Here is a 9,055-nt window from a genome sequence, read left to right as displayed (position 1 = left end):
AAATGCTCATGCCCTGTAACCCAGAAAACCCATTTTCAGGAGTTTATCCTAAGAAAGCAAAGATGTGCAAGAAGATTTTCTTTTTAGATGGGGTCTCACTGTCACACTGGCTGGAGTGCAGTGGCAAGATCACAGCTCACTGCAGCCTCAAACTTCCATGGTCAAGCCATCTTCCCACCTCAGCCTCCTGAGCAGCTGAGACTACAGGCTTATGATACTGAGTCTGGCTAAGTTTTTAAAATTTTTTTGTAAAGACAAAGTCTCTCTTTGTTGCCCAGGCTAGTCTTGAGCTCTTGGCCTCATGTGATTCTCCAGCCTCGGCCACCTGTAGTACTGGGATTACAGGTGTAAGCCACCACGTCCAGCCCTGCATAAAGATTTTTGTGCAGAGAAGTTTATCACAGCATTATTATTATCATTTTTAGAGACAGGGTCTTGCTCTGTTGCCCAGGCTGGAGTGCAGTGGTGCGAGTATAGCTCACTGCAACCTCCAACTCCTGGGCTAAAGCAATCCTTTTGACTCAGTCTCCTGAGTAGGTTTGCACCATCATGCCGAAAAACAACATTATTGATAACAGCAAAAAAATGGGAAAGCAATTAAATGTCCAACAGTTCTTGGTCCACCCATCTGTGTGACTCCCCAGTCTTCTGGAAAGGCCTGGGATTTTTAACCTTATGCTTGCCACCTAAACCTCTGCTGGATAAGTGAGGCCCTAGAGACCAATAGACCTCTCTAGTTAATGATTACTAGTCTTCTCCCATTTCTAAGTACACACCGCTTGGTTTCCCCACCTTTATCAATATGCGCTTAGAACATCTAACTATTTTCAACTGGAACTTCTTTCACCTTCCACTGTAAGAACTATAGTGTTTGGGCCGGGCGTGGTGACTCACGCCTGCAATCCCAGCACTTCGGGAGGTCAAAGTGGGTGGATCACCTGAAGTCAAGAGTGTGAGACTAGCCTGATCAATATGGTGCAACCTCATCTCTGCTAAAAATACAAAAAAAAAAAATTAGTCGAGCGCAGTGGCGTGTGCCAGGGTGACAGAGCAAGACTCCGTCTCAAAAAAAAAAAAAAAAAAAAGGAACTATGGTTTTTGTTTTGTTTTGTTTTGATTTTTGAAACAAGGTCTTGCTCTGTCAACCGAGGCTGGAGTGCAATGGCACCATCACGGCTCACTACAACCTTGAACTCCCTGGCTCAAGTGATCTTCCTACATCAGCCTCCTGAGTAGCCGGGACAGTTTCTTTTAAAAATTATGATTATTGGCTGGGTGCGGTGGCTCATGCCTGTAATCCCAGCACTTTAGGAGGCTGAGGCAAGCAGATCACGAGGTCAGGAGATCGAGACCATCCTGGCTAACATGGTGAAACCCCGTCTGTACTAAAAATACAAAAAATTAGCCAGGTGTGGTGGTGGGCGCCTGTGGTCCTAGCTACTCAGGAGGCTGAGGCAGGAGAATGGCGTGAACCCAGGAGGCAGAGCTTGCAGTGAGCCAAGATCACACCATTGTACTCCAGCCTAGGCAACAGAGCAAGACTCCATCTCAAAAATATATATATAAAAAATTTAAAAATTATGATTATTGTATTCCCCAGGGCAGAGCATCCAAGTTAGTAGGCACTTAGCAAGTTTTTACTGAATGAGTGAATAAATGAATGAGATGTTTAAAATCTGCCTTGCATATAATTAGCTCTACTTCAAACTGTCTGCCTATAACTCTCTGCAGAAACAAATCATTTACATAGTAATATTATGGGGAAGAAAATGACCGTGATTCATAACATCTAAAATTTTAAACTAACAAAACTCACAGAGCAAAGGAAACAGGATTAGACTTTATTACTGGGGACTGGGCTTGAACCTCCGGGCTGCAGCATCAGAGGCTAACAGAATGGAGAGTAAAAGGGTGGATAAAAGACTTGGGGCTGGAAAGCAGTAGATGTGAGCAGAATTGACAGGACAGCACATGGCCAGAAGGTCCCTCCCCGCTAAAATACTAGGATACTGACTTAGAAAAGCAGAGGGTCGGGCCGGGCGCGGTGGCTCAAGCCTGTAATCCCAGCACTTTGGGAGGCCGAGATGGGTGGATCACGAGGTCAGGAGATTGAGACCATCCTGGCTAACACGGTGAAACCCCGTCTCTACTAAAAAATACAAAAAACATTAGCCGGGCGAGGTGGCGGGCGCCTGTAGTCCCAGCTACTCGGGAGGTTGAGGCAGGAGAATGGCATAAACCCGGGAGGCGGAGCTTGCAGTGAGCTGAGATCCGGCCACTGCACTCCAGCCTGGGCGACAGAGCGAGACTCCGTCTCAAAAAAAAAAAAAAAAAAAAAAAAAAAAAAAAAAAGAAAAGAAAAGAAAAGCAGAGGGTCAGGGAAATCTTAAAGAAAAAAGACTGACATTTCTATTTAAGAGACACTGCCTAAATTGCTGATTAAATAAACAGATCCATCCAGATTTAAATAATATTGGACATTTAATTAGTTTTTCCTATTACACTGCAGGTACAGCCTCAGGAACACTTATAGGCAAAATTAAAGTGCGACTTTTCTATCTGCCTCTCTGAGCTGGAGTGAGTTAAATGTGCAACCCCCACTCTGTATATAATAATCTCTTACACTTTTGTTCATAGTGCCACCTATGGTCACGACCAATTAGGGCTGGTAAGGCAGCTGCACTGTTTGCCGCAGCCAATGAGGGTAAATGTACTATGTTGCTAAGACTCTCAGCCAATGAGTACTCAGGAGAGTACTCAGCCAGGCATGCCCTGCAAAACGGGTCATTTGTGCTTCTTTGGCTTAACTTTCTGCCATTGACTTTGGGTTCTAGGGAACAGATTGACCCCAAACATCTGACATAGGTCACATAATCACATTGGATTGACTTCATCTTAATTGCATCTGTAACAATCTAAATACGGTCACATTCTGAGATACGAGGGGTTAGGACAACATAAGAATTTTGGGGTTCACGGTTCAACCCGTAACACCGACCTTGTATGCTTTAGGGAGAAAATGTATTTAAATGATATTGACTTAAAGAACTATTGGAAAGGCTGAAGCAGCAGCTTGGAAAATGAGCAGGTACGGCGGAGGCTGGGTGCAGCTGTTTCCTCAAATCATGCCCCCAAGCAGCCCAGTGAGGACATCCTGACCTCTGCAGGACACTGGGCACCACAGCTTGGACTATTCCAGTATCGCTGACCTGCTATGCTGCAACTCCCAACTACCTTCAGGCACCCATCCCCCCGACAAGAATGGAGCTACTAGATCTTGGCTTTTATACCACTAGTTCCCAATTTTAAGTCTAGGTAACAGCCCCTCCCTCAAGGGAGGCTGGGAAAGTAAGTACAGTCATGTGTCACTTAAAACAGGAATATGTTCTGCTTAGGTGATTTCATTGTTATGTGAACATGATAGAGGTGTCCTTACACAAACTGAGATGGTAGAGCCTACACATTTGGAATATGTGGTGTAGCCTATTGTTCTAGGCTACTATCTGTACAGCATGTTACTGTACTGAATACTATAGGCAACTGTAACACAACGGTAAGTATGTGTGTCTAAACATATCTAAACATAGAAAAGGTACAGCAGAAATGCAGTATAAGAGAAACAAATGGCACACGTGTATAAAGCACTTACTCTGAATGGAGCCTGCAGACTGGAAATTGCTCTCGGTGAGTCAGTGAGTGAGAGGTGAATCAATATGAAGGCCTAAGGCATGACTGGACACTACTGTAGACTTTAGAAACACTGTACACTTAGGCTACATTTATTTAAAATTTTTTTTTCTTCAATGATAAATTAGACTTAGCTTACTGTAACTATTTTTTTTTTTTTTTTTTTGAGACAGGGTCTGGCTCTGTTGCCCAGGCTGGATGGAGTGCAGTGGCACTATCTTGGCTCACTACAAACCTCTGTCTCCTGGGCTTAAGCCAACCTCTCACTTCAGCCTCCTGAGTAGCTGGGATTACAGGCACACGCCACCACACCCAGCTAAGTTTTGCATTTTTTGTAGAGATGGGGTTTTGCCATATTGCCTAGGCTGGTCTTGATCTCCTAAACTCAAGCAGCCTCCCAAAGTGCTAGGAATACGGGCGTGAGCCACAATGCCTGGCCAACATTTTTACTTTACAAGCTTTAAAAAATTTTTTAAACTTTTTGTAATAACATTTAGCTTAAAACATGAATACACTGTACAAAAATATTTTCTTTCTTTATATCCTTATTCTATAAGCTTTTTCTATTATTTATTTACATTTTTAAAACAGAGTCTCGCTCTGTCGCCCAGGGCAGAATGTATTGGTGTGATCTCCATTCACTGCAACCTCCACCTCCCGGGTTCAAGCAATTCTCCTGCCTCAATCTCCCAAGTAGCTGGGATTACAGACATGTGCCATTATGCCCAGCTAATTTTTTTTAGTGGAGACAGGGTTTCACCATGTTGGCCAGGCTGGTCTCGAACTCCTGACCTCAGGTGATCCACCCACCTCGGACTCCCAAAGTGCTGGGATTACAGGTGTAAGCCACCACGCCTGGCCTACTTTTTTTTTCTTTTTAAACATTTTTGTTAAAAACTAAAACACAAATGCACACCTATGCCTATGCCAGGTCAGGATCACCAGTATCACTGTCTTCCATCTCCATGTCTGGTTCCACTGGAATGTCCTCATGGGCAATTCCACTCATGCAGTTGCCTTCCTCTGGAATACCTTTTTTTTTTTTAATAAGTAGAAAGAGTACACTCTAAAACAACAATAAATAGTATAGTAAATACATAAGCTGGTAACAGTGGCTTCTTCTTATCATTATCAAGTATGTGTACTGCACATAATTGAATGTGCTTTTTTTTTTTTTTTTTTTTTTTTAGATGGAGTCTTGCTCTGTCGTCCAGGTTGAAGTGCAGTGGTGTGATTTCAGCTCACTGCAAGCTCTGCCTCCCGGGTTCACGCCATTCTCCTGCCTCAGCCTCCCAAGTAGCTGGGACTACAGGCGCCCGCCACCACGCCCAGCTAATTTTTTGTATTTTTAGTAAAGACGGGGTTTCAGCGTGTTAGCCAGGATGGTCTTGATCTCCCAACTTCGTGATCTGCCCGCCTCGGCCTCCCAGAGTGCTGGGATTGCAGGCCTGAGCCACCGCACCTGGACTGTATGTGCTATTTTTTTATACAGCTGGCAGCACAATAGGTTTGTTTACAGCAGCATCACCACAAATGCATGAGTAATGCCTTTTGTTACCGTATCAAGACAGCTACAATGGCAACAGGTGATAGGAATTTTCAGCTCCATTATAATCTCATGGGACCACTGTTGTATATGTGGTCCACACTGACTGAACTGTTGTTAGGTGGTGCATGATTGTATTTGGGCCATAAATATCTCTCCATATTGCTGGGAATAGGCCTCCATTAGGACTATGATCACCCACTCACTCTAGCTTATTAGAACACATCCCTATTATTATTATTATTATTCTGAGACAGAGTCTCACTCTGTCACCCTGGCTGGAGTGCAGTGGTGTGATCTCGGCTCACTGCTACCTCTGCCTCCTGGGTTCAAGTTATTCTCGTGCCTCAGCCACCCGAGTAGCTGGGATTACAGGCATAAGCCACCATGCCTGGCTGACATCCCTAATATTAAATGACATATAGTAAGATTGAAAAGGACAACATAGTTACAGATATAGTAGACACATACATCAAAAGATCGTATCTAAAAAATAGAAAGTTGTGATAAATAATTTTCTAGAAAAAACATAAAATTGACTTCAAGAGAAACAAATCTAAACAATAATAATAATTATTATAGTTATTATTATTTTGAGACAGTCTCACTCTGTTGCCCAAGCTGGAGTGCTGTGGCGCTATCTCTCCTTACTGCAACCTCCGCCTCCTGACTTCAAGTGATTCTCCTGCCTCAGCCTCCTAAGTAGCTGGGATTATAGGCGCCCACCACCATGCCTGGCTAATTTTTTCTTTTTCTTTTTTTTGAGATGGAGTCTTGCTCTGTTGCCCACGTTGGAGTAAAATGGCACAATCCCGGCTCACTGCAACCTCTGCCTCCTGGGTTCAAGTGATTCTCATGCTTGTAATCCTGAGTAGCTGGGATTATGGGCGCCCGCCACCACGCCTGGCTAACTTTTGTATTTTTAGTAGAGATGGGGTTTCACCATGTTGGCCAGGCTGGTCTTGAACTCCTGACCTCAGGTGATCTGCCTGCCTTGGCCTCTCTAAGTGCTGGGATTACAGGTGTGAGGCACTGTGCCCGGCCCAGCAGTTAATTTTTCAAAAACATTGTTCGTAGAGACAGGGTTTCACCATGTTGGCCAGGCTGGTCTCAAACTCCTGACCTCAAGTGATCCGCTTGCCTCAGCCTCCCAAAGTGCTGGGATTACAAGCGTGAACCACCATGCCTGGCCCTAAACAATAATTATTTAAAAAATTAAAAATGGTAGTCAAAAATCTCTAATACCAAGACATCTTCAAGCTTAGTTTCATCAAACCTGCAATGAACAGATCATTCCAGTTTTATACAAACTGTTTTGGAAAATAGAAAAAGCTACTCAACTCATTTTATGATACTATTAAAACCTTGATCTCAAAACTGGACAAGAGTATATAAGGAAAGAACAATATAGATCAATCTCTAAAACCCACACAAAAAAGCCCTAATTTAAAAAGATCAATATAAAGGGTTCCTTATTGGAGTTTTACTGCAATCAAATGTGTTTTGGTGACTGTACCATGTAATACCCTTTTTCACTGGGAAGCAGCCTCCCACAATGACATCTAATCCAAATCCATAATCTTTCACTTCTTTTAGTTAGTTAGTTTTTTTGAGACGGAGTCTCACTCTTTCGCCCAGGCTGGAGTGCAGTGGCATGATCTCGGCTTACTGCAAGCTCTGCCTCTCAGGTTTATGCCATTCTCCTGCCTCAGCCTCCCAAGTAGCTGGGACTACAGGCGCCCACCACCAAGCCCGGCTAATTTTCTTGTATCTTTTTATTAGAGACGGGGTTTCACCGTGTTAGCCAGGATGGTCTTGATCTCCTGACCTCGTGATCCACCTGCCTCAGCCTCCCAAAGTGCTGAGATTACAGGTGTGAGCCACCGCGCCCAGCCAGTTCTTTTAGTTTTTAAAGCAGTCTCATTTCAGTAATTAATATTGACTTCTTCATTTTGAAACTTCAAGTAATATTTGGTTCAAAGCTTTCCTCCTCTCACCAGAGCAGGCTGGACTTGTGGCCCTGGTGACCTGGAACTGGGAATGGGGGTGTGGGATGTAGGGCATAGGTCTTCTTGTCACATCCCATTCTGTCTTCCCAATTATTACTTGTACTCAGAATTCCAAGAATGACTCCCAGTGACCTTGCCTATGGATGATCCCCTCCCCTTTAAGTGTGGGAGGAACCTGTGACTATGAGGAGATATTACTCCCATGATTCTGTTACATTACATGGCAAAAGGGAGATGATCTGGGTTGGCCTCATCAAATCACATGAGCCTTTAAAGTCAGAGTTTTTTCTGGCTGGTAGCAGGAGAGTAAGTCAGGTTCGAAGCACAAGGGCGATTCAACACCCTGTTGCTGGCATGAAGATGGAGGGGAGTATGTGGCAAGGAATGCAGGAAGCCTTCAGGAGCTGAGAGTGGTCCTCACTGCCAGCAAGACAAAGGGGACTACCATCCTACAACCACAAGGAACTGAATTTGGCTAACAACTTGAATAAGCTAGAAAGCAGGTTCTTCCCTAGATCCTCTAGCTAAGAGCCCAAGCTGGCCCACACCTTGATTTAGGCTTTATGACACCTGGAGCAGAGGAACCAGGTGAGCCTACCTGGATTTCTGATATATGGACTGTGAGCTAATAATTTGTGTTGCTTTAAGCTACTACATTTATGGTAATTTGTTACATAGCAATAGAAAACCACACATGACTCCTGCCATCCTAATACCAGTTGGGGTGGCAAGGAGGAAGGAGAGGAAAATTACATTTCTTTACATAATTGCCCTTCAAAATTAGTTGCCCTTTTATTAGCAGGACATAACTGTGGTTCATTGTATGAACAACCTCAGCTAGATGATGGGAAACATTTCTGCCCCTTTCTACTGGTTGTCCCAGTTTCTCTGATTATTACCAATTGGCCATCAGTTCCCTCCATCTGGCAGGTGTCCAAATGATATTTCTCCAAAGACTTGTGGCATGGTCCCAGTAGGAAGTTGAGCAAGGGTATGTGAATGAAGCTCAACTTCTTTTGCCCTAGTCCAGCACATACTACCAATAGATATCCTATGTCTTTTGTTTCCAGGGTTCTATTACCCAGGTAGTGGCCATCTTAGGAGTTACCAGCAGAACTGCTTATACTCCTTCCATCTTCTCCAGGAACCACTTAATCTGGGGGAAACTCCAACAACCTTTTCACCCCAAAGAGTGGGGATGCTGCTCAACCTCACTACCTTTTTTCTGCCAGCTGAGTGGCTCTGTAACTATCAGACAAGATATGATCACAGATCTCAGATTTCGGTCAGCTGGGAGATTATAAACGCTTCATTCCACCAAAGGATGACTTCTATTGTTACTTGTCCTTTCTTAAAACTTTCAGTCATGGCTGGGTGCAGTGGCACACGCCTATAATCTCAGCACTTTGGGAGGCTGAGGTGGGTGGATCACTTGAGGTCAGGAGTTCACGACCAGCCTAATATAGTGAAACATGTCTCTACTAAATACAAAAAAAATTAGCTGGGTATGGTGGCACATGCCTGTAATCCGAGCTATTTGGGAGGCTGAGACAGGAGAATCGCTTAGTACCTGGGAGGCGGAGGTTGCAGTGAGCCGAGATCGCGCCACTGCACTCCAGCCTGGGCAGTAAGAGCAAAACTCCGTCTCAAAAAAAAAAAAAAAAGCTCTCAGTGGTAAAAGTTATCAAACCAGTTCAGCCTGTATTGCCTCTGTGGGAACCAGAGTCTCAGGCCAAGAACTGGGCCTTATTTGAACTTAGCTTTAGAGAACTGAATGTTCTTAATGGGGCAATATTCTTACTAAAATCTCTGA

The sequence above is a fragment of the Macaca nemestrina genome, chromosome 10 (genome assembly GCF_043159975.1).
Source record: "Macaca nemestrina isolate mMacNem1 chromosome 10, mMacNem.hap1, whole genome shotgun sequence".
NCBI classification, from domain to species: domain Eukaryota; kingdom Metazoa; phylum Chordata; class Mammalia; order Primates; family Cercopithecidae; genus Macaca; species Macaca nemestrina.
This window is presented reverse-complemented; position numbering follows the sequence as displayed.